We start from the raw sequence: 16,037 nt of genomic DNA on the forward strand, positions 1-16,037 counted from the left end.
TTTTTTTTTTGTAATTGATGAAAAAATAATAATGCCTGGATAAAGTGAGCTTGTTAAACACACTGCTTTCTAGGGTCAAGAAAAGAAGGATGATTCTTCACTAAATCTGCTTGGTTTTCACATCTTGATCTACTTCACTGCCCCTTCCTGGTTTTCATCTAATAAAGACTTCTTCTTTAAATAGTTGCCACTCTGTTGCTTTTGAGATCTGAATCAGAGACTGTAACACAAGGCTGCAAGTTCCATCTTATCATTTTGTAGCATGTATCTAATTAAGACTTCTTGTAGGTCCAGAAAAAGACCCAACGGTAAGAAACCAGTGTGTATTAAAGAAAGCCTTAGGGAAGATCTGAGAAGGGGGTTTCTTCATTAAACTAAGCAAATTTGATTAAAAGCCAAGTAAAGTAATAATTTCCTAATTTGTATTTAAATATTTTAAAATATTGCTTAAGCATAACCATATCATGTTAACAACACATTGAAGGTGTGGGGCAAAACATGGGTCATCTTCTTCCCAGCATGGTCCCAGCCTCCAGGGAAACCCTATAGATAAGTAAATGGCTGCCATGTAGAGAGCACTGCATGTTCATTGCAGGAAGACAACCAAAGTGGATTTCATTGAAATCAATTTGTAAATTTGACTCACTTCAATGTAATGCTTTGGTCAGAGTCTGAGTTACATAGCAGCAACATAAATCCCATTTCAAGGGCTCATGTGCTGTAGCCATTGTCCTGTGTTACGAATGTCCTTTTGGGGCTACAAACTTGGCTACTGGACTTCCCTTGGGAGGCCATTACAAGTGATGCTTTTACTCCTTCATTGGCCACAGTATCCCTGACTAGTGACAGTTCCCAGAGGGCAAAGGTCTTTCAGCAAAAGAGCAGATTGTGCAAGTTCTAGTTAGGAGCAGTTGCTCAATGTGTGTCTAAATTAGAATCTCCCTGGCAGAACTTCTGAAATGGCTCAGCAGGTGGGGGTGCCCCCTGCCTCGATTGCTAATTCGAGTTCTATCCCTAGGACCCATGTGGTGTGGGACAGAGAGACAGAACTATCTCTCCTACAAGTTGACTTCTACATGGATGTTCTGCACACACACACACATGCATACACACAAACATGTAAAAAGTAAGAGAGACAGAAAGAAAGAAAAAGAAAACATTTCCACGTCAAATGACATTGTCCTTTCATGACCCTAAGTAGAGCCTGCAGGAGCAGAGCCCAACGTTGGGGCTTTGTATGCGCTTCACCACCCAGGGCTAAAGCATTAGGATAATTGAAAGTCTAAGTTTGCATTTCAGCAGAAGATCTTGTTACTACCCAGAGAGAACACCTTCTCATTCATTCTGCTTACCAGCCATCTTCAGGCATGCTGAGTAGGTATTGTAGTAGAAATAAATAAATAAATAAATAAATAAATCAAACTATGAAGAAAGAAGACTTACTGTTTTCTCACCAACAGAGATGGCAAAAGCCATTTAGATTTTTTTTGTCCAGTTAGTTGAGCCAGGCTTGGACATGTAAAAAGCTCATTCTGCTTGTGTCTCTTTTTTATTTATTTATTTATTTATTTATTTATTTATTTATTATTTATTTATTTATTACTGGGGACATGGGAACACAGAAGGAAGAGCAGGGGAGAGAAACCTGGCACCTGGCTTCTCTTCAGGACTAGTCTCCATTATCCTGACTGGCTCATTATCCTTCCAGGAGCTAGAGCTGGGAGTCCCTTCCTTCTTGTCCTGCCACCACTAACATCCCTTTCTGAATCATCTTGGAGCAGAACCATGAACAGCCAAGTTAGTGCCTGATGTTTACTTCTCCATGATGTTTTTCAGAGGCTGCCTGGCCTGGCCAGTGTCCTTTGACTCTGGAGGCAAGCCTGCATTCAGGTGTTGGGCTTTGCTTCTTTCTGTTTTAGTGGTAACAAAATCAATAGAATTCTTCAAAATGGATTCCCAGAGAGAAGAAACAGTAAAGAAATGTATATATATATATACAGTATATATATGTATATATGTATATATGTATATATAATATATATGCATATGTGTATATGTATATATGGATGTGTATGCATGTTTGCGATATGTGATATATGCTCGTGCATATGTGATGTGTATATATGCATATATATGTATATACACACACACACATATGTATATTCGTTTTGCTGTCTCTCATTGCTTAAAGCTAGACGGGAGACAGGGTGAACCTTGATGGATAAAGCGCGTGTGCTCCTTGCCCTCAGCCCCAAGATAGCCTCAGATATCCCCTGAAAGCTGTAGCTGCAGCTGCTCTGGCCTGCTGCCGCTGTCCATCGTCCTGTCCTGGCGCTTCCTTCTGTATGATCTCTATTCTCCAGTGCCGGTGCTCTCACAGTAGGAGGTGCTCAGGCCAGGGCCAGGACGCCCTCCAGCAGTCTCCGAGTTGGCCTGCAGGTGCGCTCGCTCAACCCCGCCCCGCCCGACCCAAGGCCCCGCCCTCGCATGAGATCCCACCCCATCGCTTTCGTCACGATGACGCAAGGCCCGCGCATGCGCAGTGCGGCCGCACCCCCGGCCGCCCGCTCGGTATTATGATTAGCCCTGGGTGCGGGGTTCCGGCGGCCGGGAGGGAGTTGTCGACGCCGCGGCCGCTGCGGACGGATGCCCGCCTGCCGGCTGAGGTAGGGCGAACGCGGCGTGCCGTGCGGGAGCGTGGGCCGGGCCTGCGCTTCTCCTTAGCGGCCGCCTTGGCGGGGCTGGGCGGGCGCCGCCGCGGGCGGAAAGTAAGTTGCGCGCTCGGCCCGGGGTGCCCTGCGCAGAGGACGCGGCCCGCGGCGCCACCCCGGCCCCGAGCTCGCCCGGCCTGCGGGCCTCGCGCAGCCCGGCCCGGCCCTGCCCTTGCGGCCGCCGCGGAATTGCGGCAGCGCGGAGTCGACGCGGCCCCGCACCGCGCCCGCAGCGGGCCCCGGGCGACGCGAGATCCACGGGCCTCAGTTTCCCCGTGGGCCTCGGGTCCCGCTGCAGAGCCGGGCGGCCGCCGTCTCACGATAGCTCCGGGACGCGGTTGTCTGCGGAGAAGAGCGCCAGGCTGCGGAAGGGGCAGCGGTGCGGCTCCCCGGGGACTGCTCGGATTTTTTCGCTTTAGGAGACGCTGTTCTTTTCCGTAGACGTCGCCTGTTGATTTCTTTTCGAACCATTTGCAATAAAAACAAACACCTTGTTGCCTTTTGCTAGGACTCGCGAGGCAGGAAAGTGGCAGCCCTTTATGCTTAGGCTTCTTCCAGCTGTGTGGTTCTTAACCGTGGGGTCAGCTACAACCTAGGAGCTTCGCTGTGAGTCCGGGTCATGTACGCATTGGAGAATTTCTCTCCGGGGTTCCTAAGACTGTAGAAGTCAGAGGATGGAGGGCCTCTGGGCTGTCAGCTTTCTTACTTTCCCTTCCATTTAAATGAGCGTATTCTCCAAGTCTTAGGAGCCTTCCTGAAACCATGTCGATGCTTGAAGCGTTTTGTCAGGTTTAAGGTGAAGTAAGCGATGGACCTACAGGTGTACAGCTCTTTCTGCTGAGTTTCCAACAGAATCCTGTCCAGCGTCAAAAGGCTCAGTTTGGAGTCTTTGTAGGGATTGGGAGACTGTCCCAAATTGGTCCTTAACTTGACACAGTGCATATCGGTGTGGTCGGAAGCCCAGGTTGTCAAGGATTATGTAATCAACTTGTTAACTTCTAATCTAGTTACAGTGTTTTCCATATTTATAAAACCATTCCCTTCAGGAAATCTGTCTTCAACGTCTGCTTAAATATTTTTCTTGGAGTTGGGTTCTTGAAGAATATTATGTATGTGTGGTAATTAAACGTACTAATTAGACAAGTTTCTTTCAGAGAACACCAAATACATAGCAGTTTTCCTGACTGTCAGTGTAAAATTAACCCATTTTACAGACCTAGGGATGAAATAAATTACATGACATTCCCAAGGTCACATAATGAAGCTGGTTAAAAAAAATCGAGGACATAGCACTGACTTCATATTCCCCTCCTCAAAGCTTTCTGATCAGAAACTCTGCCACTTTCTGACTTTTAAAATTTTGCACAGCTAGTTATTTTACTTTGTGCAGAATTTTTTTTTATCCTTTTATGCTCTTCTGAGTAAATTTTATAGTATTCTGAGTAAATTTTAATTAATAATTGCTGTATGACACATTTGATTAAACAATGGTTCTCAACCTTCCTAATGCTTCGACCAATACATTTCCTCATGTTATGGTGAGTCCTAACCATAAAATTATTTTCGTTGCTACTTGATAATTTTGTTGCTGTTATGAATCACAGTTTAAGTATCTGTGTTTTCTGATGGTCTAAGGTGACCCCCGTGAGAGGGTCGTTTGACGCCCAAAGGGGTCACAGTGTACAGTTGAGAGCCATTGGTTTAGAACATCCAGTAACAGGAAAGTTAGACTAATTTTTATTTTTATAGGACAGACAAGTCATACAGATTAGGTCTTTATATGATGTTCATGTAACTTAATCACATAATCTTAAAAGGAAGCCTTTTAAATGGCTTTTAGTTAAAATGGAAGGACATTTGTGTTGTTTTTACTGGACATGTCCACACTAAAGTGAGGTTGCTTTTCTCCCGTTGAAAGTGAAACTAAATAGAAAGGGCGATTTAGGGGAGATAGTGAGTAGCTATGATTATAAGCACTGGTATTAAATAAAACATGATTTATTTTCTACTGCACCTTTCTGAGCATCAGATCATTATACTGCCTAGGATGAAAAAAGGTACCTGAATTTTCTACACAGCCTGGATTTTCTGTCTTAAACACAAATGTAAGAAATACTGAAGGCTTACTTGAACAGCATCTCAGCCATAAGATAGAATGTTTAGCTAAAACAGTTTTTTTGTAGGAAAACTAATGCAGCACCAAGTAGTACCAGTACATGGGCATCAGAGGTAGAAAGGATCAAAATTCACATCCAGCCTGGGCTACATAGTATGTGTGGCATCTCAAGAATAGAAGCAAGTGTGATAACACACATGCATGCACACAAACACACTCTCCTGAAGCATGTATGTGTGATCTCTCTCCTCCCCCCAACCCCACACTCCCAGCCCTGGGGAGGCTGAGATAAGGAGGATCATGAGTTTGAAACTGGCCTGGATTTCATAGCAAGTGCAACCAAAGTGAGACCTTTCCTCAAAACACAACAAAGTCCTGCTGTTGAGGATGCAGGTTCTCCCCATTGTGTGCAGACAAGTATCTTAGGTATGCTGGGGTAAAAAGGCTGAGTAGATATGGGAGGATAAACTTAACCTTAATCATATATTCCTAGAGTTTTTATCTGTTTGGGAGGCCCCAGGATAGACAGGTAGCAGTAGGAGAAAGAGCAGAAACTGGTTTCTGCCCTTAGGTTCTTGGAAGCAAGTTATTGTGGAACACTAAGATAAACTAGCAGAAGGATTGCTTTTGACAGGAATTGAGACAGCTGCATAGAGCAGGAGTCAGTGAACAGACAGTAGGGGGTGCTACTCCCTGAAGGCCAGTCTCAAAGGCTGAGATTCCAGGCAGGGAGTTGAGGGAGCAAGAGGTCAGTGGTGAGAGAACTTAGACTAAGTGTGAGGAAGGGAGTTGAGGTAGACACAACACAACTGCACATTCTGTAAAGCATTTGTAAAGGGAGGAAGATTGCAGCTTTGGGATGTGTTGGCCTTTGTTGTGCTTTGGGAAGAGCCACACTGTCAAATCCGAGAGGTCTGGTGGCCTTGGGAGCGAGCACTGGAAGTGTGGTCTGCCTGGGATGGGCCGGAACTGAATTATTATCACAGAATTATTTCCTCATCTGATTTTCTCCACATCTGTTTTGGGTTGTGGTCTTTTGTCCCTTGGGAAACCATTTGTTGCCTTTGGTAGGAGAGGACCCTGCCTACAGATTCCTGCTCGGTCTTCCCTGAACACTCATCTCTCCATTGTCACTTCAGGAGCCTCCCAGGAATTACCCTCAGCACCTCCAGAATTTGGCCTGTGCTCAGCAGGCTCTTCCAAGCTTATCAGGTCTCTCTCCCTTTCTTAGGCTGAGACCCCGAGTCTGCTGCTGATAGCAACTCAGTCCAGGACAACTCAGTGACAAGACGTGGTCTGAACATGGGACATGATGTCTCCAGGTGCAAATTAAGAGAGTCCATCCATCCATTTTACCGCTCAATTGCAGATTTGCCTACACTATTTATTGTTGGGTATGAAGTAAGTCAGCATCCCAGCATACCCTGTGACTGATACAGTAACTCGGCAAACCACAGTTCCAGTGGGCCTGGTTTTCTCAGTTGTTGACATGTAGTTACTTTTTTGGCTACTCCTTGAAGGCTGACTGCTTTGGTTCTTGTATCCCCAGATGGGAGCCATGCCTGATACAGTATGTGCACTCAAGAAGTGCCTTCATCAGTTAAAATGACTTATAAGCCCATTAATGGAAACACATGCCTGTTTTAATACAGCTAGGCTGGATTTTCCTTTTCTTTCAGGCATACAGTTTTGGAGCTAGAAGGAAATCTAGCACTCTGGCAGCATCTGTAGAGGTTGTCCGCAGTCTCTAGTCTGAGGTTGGTGCCACCAGGTCTCACTCTCCTCATTCCACATCTCTCTCTGCTTCCCCCCATACACTCCCCACCCCAGGTGCTGCACTCTTGGAGTCTGTCTCTACAGTGAGTCTCTTCTACTTGATACTCACCATCACTGTCCAGATTCTGGCAGCTCTTGGTACTCAGATTCAGTTCTAAGCCATTGGTAATCATTTACCTGGAGATGATTCTAGTTGCCTCCTTAGCTCGTGCGTTTTGTCCTTCCAGTCAGATCTCCATTTTGCAGCTGGACTAATTACTGTTCTGAAGCCACCATTTGATTGCTGTTCCTTTACCTGAGACTCCTTCATATAATAACATGTCAGTGTGTTTTAGGTAGATACTATACCTAACAGTCACTATGTACAGATACTATACCTGGATTACAGAACTGAAGAGGCACACATGATTTGTACAGCTACACTTACCTAGCCAGCGGGGATGCAGATTAGTGATTACATTGTCATACAAATCTGTGATACACGTTGTGATGATGATAATGGTACAGGATATTGTCTACTAGTGTATATGGGGAGCTGGTGTGTGCCAGGAGGTGGGGAGAGCACAGGGGATAACCAGGATGGTGACCTTTAAGCAAGGTGATAAAGCATTAGTTAGGGCTAGCCAGACCTAAGAAAAAGATAATTTGGTACCATGCCCTTTGGATCTGTGTTCCACTGGCAGTACTGCCCATCACAGGCCCTTTGGATCTGTGTTCCACTGGTAGTACTGCCCATCACAGGCCCTTTGGATCTGTGTTCCACTGGTAGTACTGCCCATCACAGGCCCTTTGGATCTGTGTTCCACTGGTAGTACTGCTCCATCACAGGCCCTTTGGATCTGTGTTCCACTGGTAGTACTGCCCCATCAAAGTAAGGTCTCTTGGCTATCATTCCTGGAAAGCCTCTTTCCCAACACATGATCTCAGTTTGTATCTTAAGCACAAACAGAGATTTCCCTGGGATGCCTTCTGTGAACCCCCTAGGCAGATTTAAAGGAAAGAACACCTTTTTTTTTTTTAATGTCTGTCCCTGCAAGAGACTGTAAGCAGTGAAGCAGTGTTTGGAGGCAGGTTGTTATGGCTACTAGGGAGGCTAATGGTAGATTAGGGAACTGACCTTACAGTCCGTAGCACTGTTCACCAAGTGACACTTTGAAATATGGAACCTTAAACCTACAGCTAGCTCTTTCTCTGTGTGCCTTTGTGCAGACTTCCATTTTGCTGTGTTGCAAAGCTGGGGGATCAGTGAAACTTGGTTCACTATTTAGTTCCAGTTCTAGGTTGGAGAAAATAGAGTTTACATTTTAAACATTTTCACTTTGACATGTCTATGAAGTTCATTTTGGGTCCAGGACAATGTGCTACCTGTTTATGAATAGATTATGATGCTGTATTGTGCAAGAGAATTATGGTTGTCTTTAACGATGATGTATAACACTGAATAGTAGACTGGAGCTTAAAGTTGGTGATCTGTTTTACCTATTTTCTGTAGGTTAAACAGTTGGCATGAAGAATTACGATAGTTTAAGAGAAATTTGAACAGTGTCTTTAGTCTGCCCTTAGGAACCGATTTATTCCCCTTTCTTGATGAGTGTTTACCCATCCCCTTAGGAAGGAAACTGCTTTTTTTGAAACAAATGGAAAGAATGTGATTTGCAAAGTGCATTCAATTTGTTCTTTGGAAAAGGATACAATTTTTAAGTAACTAGAACTTGCCTAACTTTTTCTTGACTTGCTCTTTTGATTTAGTTTGGGAGGACTCTTGCTATCTGTCCACAGATAGTGTATAAGCAATTGTAGGATTTTGTTTTCAAGTTGTTCCATTTTTAGGTGACCAATAATGACCTTAGCCTGTCTTCTGCATAGTTGTTTGCCCATAAGTTCCCATCTTAACTTAAACATAGAGTCTCAACATATCAAGAGTTACTCTTAGTAATGCTTAGCAGGTGAGCCTTTGCTGGCATTGTGAGTTCTGTTCAGTGGGTTGCTGGGACCAGCATTTCCACGCATGTCAGAGTTGGAGGACCAGAAATCCCTGGAGGTCCACTGTAGTGCTTTGTTTTCTCTGGGAACTAGAGGGGCCTGGGTGAAAGGGAGGCACTGCATTATTATAGGAAAATATTCTAGTCCTGGGTGGGTCAGTGGGCCTGGAGTCCACCCCAGACAGGCAGCTCTCCCCTGGCACAGGAGGGAGGCAGAGGGAGCCCTTCACTTACCTCTGTGTCTCTGCTGCCTTAGGCTTATGTACACAGATTCCCAGGAATTCTGATCCTCTTTTCAATTGTTTAAATTGATTGATTGATTGTGAGTGTGGATGTGTGGAGACCAGAATACAGCATGCAGGTGTTGGTTTTCTCTTTCCATCACTGGTGCCTGGCAATTGAGCTCAGATGATCACGCGTGGTGGCAAATGCCGTTGTCCACTAAGCACCTCCTTTGCCCCTTGGCTCACCCTTTTTAAACCGTTTCAAATAAACTGGAGTTCACATGCAGTTTATTACAGTAAGAGACATTTGAAATTTGGAACAAGACAATAAAAAGTTACTGGTTTTGCCATAAAATTCACTTCTGTCTTCACTGAATGATAGAATGCTGTCTGCGGGTGGTAATGGGAGATCTAATAAATCAACAAAAAATCTTTATGAACTTTTGAGACTAGTTGAAATCTCTGATGATCTTATTTCGTAGTTGCATCTTATGGATCCTAAATCCATTTCTTGCCTTCAGACACAGATCAGCTTTCAGAGTTGCCTTTCCTGGGCATTTTCAGCACTTCACACACTTTGACTAACTTAGTAACTAAATGGTTAGCCATCAAGCACCCTGCAACAACAAGCTCCTCAGCTTACAGAATTTATTTCTCCACAGTTACAGCTTGACTCAGAATGGTGTTTCTCTTTCCTGAGCCAGCCGAGCAAACACCTCTCTACAGCTCTGTTTACCTCTGTAGGAGCCTTGGCCTGACTGTCCTTCCTTGGTTCCCCTTCTCATCCATCTGAAAGCTGCTAGTGGGCTTTTTTAGAGGATCCTGTTTTCTTTACTGATTTGTAAGGTTCTAAAGACAGGGATGGTGTAGTGTACCACTAAGACACAGATTTGCATAATAAAATGGACTCAGTGTTCCTGCTCCCAGCTCAGAAGAGCTGCTTACCTGTCACCTCCGGGTCTTGTTTCTTAAGAGCACAAAATGTATTTCAAAGAACGTGGTCTATTTCATAGATCACTTAATGCAAAATTCTCACATTGAGTGAATAATTATATAGAGAAAATAAATTTCTTAGTAGTCTCTTTTTGGGCTACAAAAGCAGTACATGTTTCACTAACAAATTCCAAAAGGACAGAAAATCATAAAGAAGGAAAAATAAATTCTTATTGATTTAGCATTTTAGATTTTTAAAATATATACATTCAAACAAAGAACTTAGTTTTTTAAAAATAGGGATGATGTCCTATTAGACTTAGTAAATGAATTTAGCATGTACAGATGTATGTGTGTATGCATGCATGTGGAAGGTAGCGGTCAGCCCTGGGTACAGGCCAGTGAGACTAGGCTTGGCTGGCCAGAAAGCCCCTAAGCCACTTGTTTCTGCCTCCCCGATGCTGAGATTATTATACAAGTGTGCAACCACACTGGCTTTTTACATGGGTTGAGGTTACTGTGAGAGGCATTTTACTGACTTGAGCTCTGTCTCCTCTGAACTTTTTCTACTTAGCGTTATACAGCAAAATGTTAATACTGGGTAGACTGATTTATTATATCATTTCTGTGTAATGGACTTATGTGTTATTTCTAAGTTTTGACATATTTAAATATTATTGAACATTATTGAATATAAAATATTTGTCCTCATCTTTATTTTAGACACATTTAGAGCAAGTTAGATGTTCCTTATCTGAAATGCTTGGGACCAGAACTAGGTTTTGGAGTTTGGGCATTTCCACCCCCCTTTTGAATATTTTTAGAATATCAGATTTTAAATAGAGATTTAATGCAATTTTTGGGGTGGGATCTAACTCTAAACTTGAAAGTCATTCATGTTCCATATACAACTTAGACACATGGCCTCAAGATAATTTTGCATAATCTTTAAGTTTGTGAAAGTTTGTTTCATGGTATAAAACTGTCTGTGGTCAGATTTAGGAACACTTGAGTTGGACTGGGGATATCCAACCTATGGTAGAGCTATAAATCCAGGATATTAATTTATCAAGTTTTTGCTGTTCAGAAAGTTAGCATTTAGCCCCACCCCTGTAAGAAAATTCTAGTGATTCTTTTAAGTCAGAATCAGCCAGTACTTTTAGTCTGTGGTGAGTTTTCTGTTTCAGCATTCCTTTTATGACCATTTTTAAATGGCCATCTTCATCCCAGATCAGAGAAAGAAGGAACAGAGAATAAAAATGAATGACAGTGTTTATAGGGCTTTAAAGGAGAGGAAGTTTAAAATGTTGTTTTACATTTTCCATGGTTTCCACTTCACATTCTGTGTTCCTGGGAAAAGTGGGTTGGCTTTTTTCTTTTGCAGTCATTTCCACTTGAGCTTGTGTTTAGGTCAGTATTGTTATGTAAGTACTTCTGTCTCTTCAGCTCTGTCTCCACCCTGGTTTGAGCTCACTCACCCTCAGGTGGAATGGTGGTGTGCTTAACCAAGAGACAGGTTCTTCTGAGGTGGTTGATTTACTTGTGCTGTGACTCGAAGGCTTGTTTGTGACTTGATACCCAGGGTCCCCTCCACAGGAACCAGCTCTGCTCTGCCTTGTCTGCTCTGCGTCATTTGGGACTGGCCTGGCTCCTCTGTATGTTCCAGTCACAACTTGGTCTGCTTAGACAAGAGAAAGATTACTTAAGCTAGCACTATGAGTATTGATCTGCATTGACCAGACAGATGCTGCCTTGAGAGCCTGGAGCAGGCCTCTGAACTGGCATTGCTGTCTTGTTAAGGGCTTAGAGTCTTTAGTGTTGCCTACTTGCAAGAGAATTAGAACATGGTAACAAGTCTGTCATCCTTGTTCAGGTCTTGTTTAAGCAGCCATATTGTTGAGGTGTTGAGTGGAGCTTCCCTGTTATTTCTAGGAGACATAGTCTTAGCATAGATTTCCTGGTCTTAATAGTCTTTCTGCTCTCTCTTCTCTGATATTCCCTGAGCCTTAAGTGTGTTGTGTTGCAGTTGAGTTGTTGTGTTGAGTTGTGTTGTAGATGTATTCACTGGGGTTGGGCACTCCAAGACCAGTTGTTCTTTACAATTTGACCATTTAGGGCTTTCTATAATGGTCTCTGAAATCTAGGCAGAGAACTACAGTCAACTAAGAAAGGCTGAGAGAATGGCCAGGAGAATTCATCTTCTCAAGGATTAGACCCCTAATTGGTTGTCCAATACCAAGTGGTCATACAAGTAACACCTAATGAACTCAGCAAGTTGTGTTTATATATTTGTGTGTGTGTGTGTGTGTGTGTGTGTGTGTGTGTGTGTGTGTGTGTATGTATATATGTATCAGTAACAGAAAAAGAGCCATTAATTTGAGAGGGAGTAAAGGGAGTCATGGGGAAGGTTGTGGGGAGGAAAAGGAAAGGGAAAATGATATAATAATATTTTAATTAAAACACCAAAACTTAGATCATACTTAATAGGTATTACTTTTCTTTGCAAAGTCTTTAGATTTGGGGGCAACACTTTGCCTTTTAGGACATTTCTATTAGGAGTTATTGGCTTACCTCTTAATTTTAATGCCATAGTGACTCCGTCCAATGGGTACAGACTGATATAGTTATAAACCCATAGTAACTTTTAGCACACACCCCCCTCTAGTACAGAACTCTAGTTCTTCCATAACTTAGGGCCTGCTGACCTGTTGTGGGTGTTGGTCTTTGATTTACATTGTTACTCCCACAAGGAAGAGACATGCTCTTAGTAAACTGGAGTATTGCTTATTTTGGATAAAGAGAACTTTAGAGAGTACATAATAGGACTGTGCTCACTATACTTGACCTGAGATTCCTGACATTACTGGGGGGTCTCATTAGGGTCTTCTGGAACCCTGTGTCACTTTTGTTGATAAGGTCTTAGCAAAAAAGCAGATCACTTTGGTAACAGTCACTGAGTGTTGGTTGCATCATTGACTTAGTTGGCTCTTTATAGGTGTGGCTTTCAGTCTGGTTGTTCCTATGATTAAGGATTATAATTTTCATTTTTTGATATTTGTAAAAAAAAAAAAAAGGACCAGCTAGTTTCTATGAAAAGATTAAATTCAGTGTTCAGCTTTCCAAAACCAGACCCTTGGGTTGTCTGTGTTATGTGAAGAACTACTGGACTAGTTTGTTTGTTTTGGGGTTTTCTGTAGTTAGTACTTTTCAGAGATTTTGTGTATTGGAATATTGATTGACTCATTTGGGGGAACGTTATTTTCTAAACAAAGTGTTGAGAGGCTTAGGGGTAGTTTGATTTTTCCACACAGCCAGTTTTGTTTGGTTTCTCAGCAAGCCGGGAGTTTGTTCAGAGTTGTGTGTAGTGACATCTTTGATCATGTCTCCTGGGGCAGAGGAATTGTAGGATACATGTTTGACAAACAGACCCCACGGCAGCAGTGGTGATGTGATCAAAAAGTTGAGTTTCAACAGGAGTGATAGTGGCTTCCAGACCCACAGTAGGGGTAGCAGAGGCTGCTGCTACAGCTGTTGCAGCAGCTTGCAAAGTGTGTAGGGCCACCCACACTTCCTTCCTCTTCTTCAGCCACACCTCCATGCTTAGTCACTTCTGCTTTCTTGAACTGTGAGAACATCAGTATGTTCTTATAACACCTACCACTACTTGTTTCTCAGACTGCAGTTTCCATATTCCAAACCCTGTTGGCTTAGTCAGCCTGCTTCATTTAAGTCTAGCCTAGGTATCTAAATGGTGAGCATGTGCCATGCAAGAAGGCTGCTTTAAAGTGGCTGGTCTCAGTGATGCTTGCTGTTCAGAAAGATGTCGGCTCAATTATGCAGTTGTTTAAAATACTGATTTTTAAGGAGCTTAGCATGAGAACATGTTTATTCTACAAAGACAGGAAAAAGTAGCCATTGTACTTAAGGTATCTGCTTTGTAAGAGTGAATGTCAGGTTTGGAACCATCCTCCAAGATTGTAGGTGAGTGTTTAGTAGTACAGTTTTGCATTTTCCAAACTTGATGAAGTAAATTATTAGTTTATTTAATTTTTCCCTGGCTGTGGCCCTAGAGGGCAGCTGCAGAGCTTTGTCTGGGTTATTACCTGAGAGGAAGTACAGATGGTTTTTCTCTTACTATATCCCCACTCTTTTTCTAGCATATTCTACTTAAACTTTTTAAAAACTAAACATATTTTTTCATAGTTGAAATCCCAGTACCAGGACAAAAGCGAGTGCTGCAGACCAGGGGTTGAGTGGTGAACAGAGCTGGATTTGAGACCATCATAGCTAAGCGTGCAGATGTTCTTGCTAGCACTGTGGCCACTCTTTTACTCTTGAGGTTAAAGTTTTCCCTTCTATGCTTTCAGATTTGCTATGAGGATATTACTTAAGATGGCATGATGATGCAGTCTTGTAATCTTGGCATGTGGGATACTGAGGCAGGAAGACCTTGAGCAGAGGCCAGCCTGGGGTATATAGTAATACTAAGTCAAACATTGCATTAGGGGAAGCAAGTACTCAGATTCCTTAAAAAGGCATTTTATTGAAAATCAGATTTTAGCCAGGGAGTGGTAGCATATGCATTTAATCCCAGCACTCAGGAGGTAGGTAGACCTGGTAAGTTTAAGGCCAGCCTTGTCTACAGAGCAGGACTACATCATAGCAAGACCCCATCTCAAAAACAAACAAAAAACAAAAAGAAAAGAAAAAGAAAATCAGATTTTAGTGTTAAGTTAGAGATATCATTCCCAAGATCTTTCTTACTGCTAGTTTTTCAGTTTGATGTGTTAGGGAAGCAAGAACCTTCGCTCTTTGCTTGCTGTAGATAAGCAGCCAGGAGGAGCAGCAGGAATGTCGCAGCACAAACAAAGTGGTGGGTGGTGTGTTTTCTGATCACCCAACAGTCAACATGCTAAATATTGTAGTCGTGTAACTTATTTGATCCCTACTGCCCTTAACCTACAGAAAGGATTTGTTCTTACTGCCTTTAATTGAGTGTGCACATGCATGTGTGTGCACTGCATATGATGAGTGCAGGTGCCACAGAGAGCTGGAGTTTCAGGTGGTTTCTGAGTTCTAGGTGTTTGTGAGCCATCTGATATGAAATGTTGAAAACTGAGCTTAGGTTTTCTGCAAGAGCAGTAAGAGCACTGTACTCCTGAGCCATCTCTCCAGCCCTCTTCACAGCCTTTAAAGTTTGTGTGTTTGATTTAATTTGGTCTGGGGATGAAATATGGTGGTATTTTTATATAAACCAGGCTGGCTTCAAACTCTTGATTCTTCTTACTCTGCCTTCTGAGTGCTAGGCTTACAAGCAGGGCTGTGCTCTTGTTAGTAACATTTCTAGTGAAGGACCTGACTGTACAGTAAGGTTAGGTAACTTGCTGAGGACCCTTAGCTTGTGATTGCTGGTCTGGACTCCTAGGATAGCTTTCAGAACAGTGCTTAACTACCATGCTGCCTTGGTACAGAAACTGCTGGAGTGGCTGTTGGAGAGCGCCGGGCTCGTGGGAGGAGCTGCTAAGGCCCACTTGGGTCTGAAGGGTTTGGCAGGTAGGCAGGCAGGCTGGTAAGCTGCAGTTTACCTGTCAGTGAGTGAGAGACTGCATGCATGGCTGTGGAGTCCTCTTGGCTCTCACTCCAGCAGACTTGCCTTTCTATCCAGTCATCTTTTGTGTCTGCTCTCCCACATCTTGTACTTTCTCTCAAGCACACCTGAACTTGGGCTCGCTGACTGCCCAGACTCTCAGCACCTTTAGTGGGGGTGTGAGTTGCTTTGACCTACCAGAATTCTCAAGCCTTTTGCTTATTTGTGTTATTAGGTTGGTGGAAAGCCCATAAATCCACTTTGGAAAGGATTCCTTACTATGCTCGGGATGGGAAACAGTGCAGCTGCTTTGCTCATATGACAGTTTTGTTTACTCCTGGTGGCAGACATGAAGGTGTTTCATGTGCTGCCTGTTGCTGGCATCACAATGCATTTCTGCCTTGATTAGAAGGAGTGTCTTATGTGGGTCCCTGTCTTCTACTGCTGTCGTGGGAGCTTGGTGAACTTGTCCAGGGGATTCTACAGGTGGGATGGACTTTTAGGCGGGCCAAGTAGGATCCTAGCCGGAGATAAATCAGACAAGTTGAGCCCATTATTCATACTTTGCTGGTGCACAGTTAGGATTCAGCAGATGTAGGTTCAGAGCCTATTACCTAGGAGGTCCTTAGAAAATGGCAGGTGTTCTTGGGGTTCATTGCTACTATTTTTTTAAAGCTGTGATTCGGGCTGGGGTTGGGGCTGGGGCTG

At 43.4% G+C, this 16,037-nt stretch overlaps 1 protein-coding gene and 1 long non-coding RNA gene across 9 annotated transcripts in view; one reads left to right on the plus strand and one right to left on the minus strand.

The window, feature by feature from the left end:
* Positions 1 to 2,534: 2,534 nt before the first annotated feature.
* Positions 2,535 to 16,037, plus strand: part of Snrk (SNF related kinase) — a 58,955-nt gene continuing 45,452 nt past the window's right edge. For 6 of the 8 annotated variants that reach the window (XM_031344114.1, XM_031344113.1, XM_031344115.1 and 3 more), the window contains exon 1: positions 2,535 to 2,666. The gene's annotated coding sequence lies outside the window, so the exon portion shown is untranslated. The remainder of the gene's footprint in view (positions 2,667 to 16,037) is intronic. The other 2 variants (XM_031344123.1, XM_031344120.1) reach the window with 2 other exon arrangements.
* The window catches only part of LOC116072651, an 11,144-nt gene continuing 6,018 nt past the window's right edge, over positions 10,912 to 16,037 (minus strand). The window contains exon 3 of the long non-coding RNA XR_004111534.1: positions 10,912 to 11,420. This is a non-coding gene — a long non-coding RNA (uncharacterized LOC116072651). The remainder of the gene's footprint in view (positions 11,421 to 16,037) is intronic.

This window comes from Mastomys coucha, unplaced genomic scaffold (assembly GCF_008632895.1).
Source record: "Mastomys coucha isolate ucsf_1 unplaced genomic scaffold, UCSF_Mcou_1 pScaffold23, whole genome shotgun sequence".
NCBI lineage: Eukaryota > Metazoa > Chordata > Mammalia > Rodentia > Muridae > Mastomys > Mastomys coucha.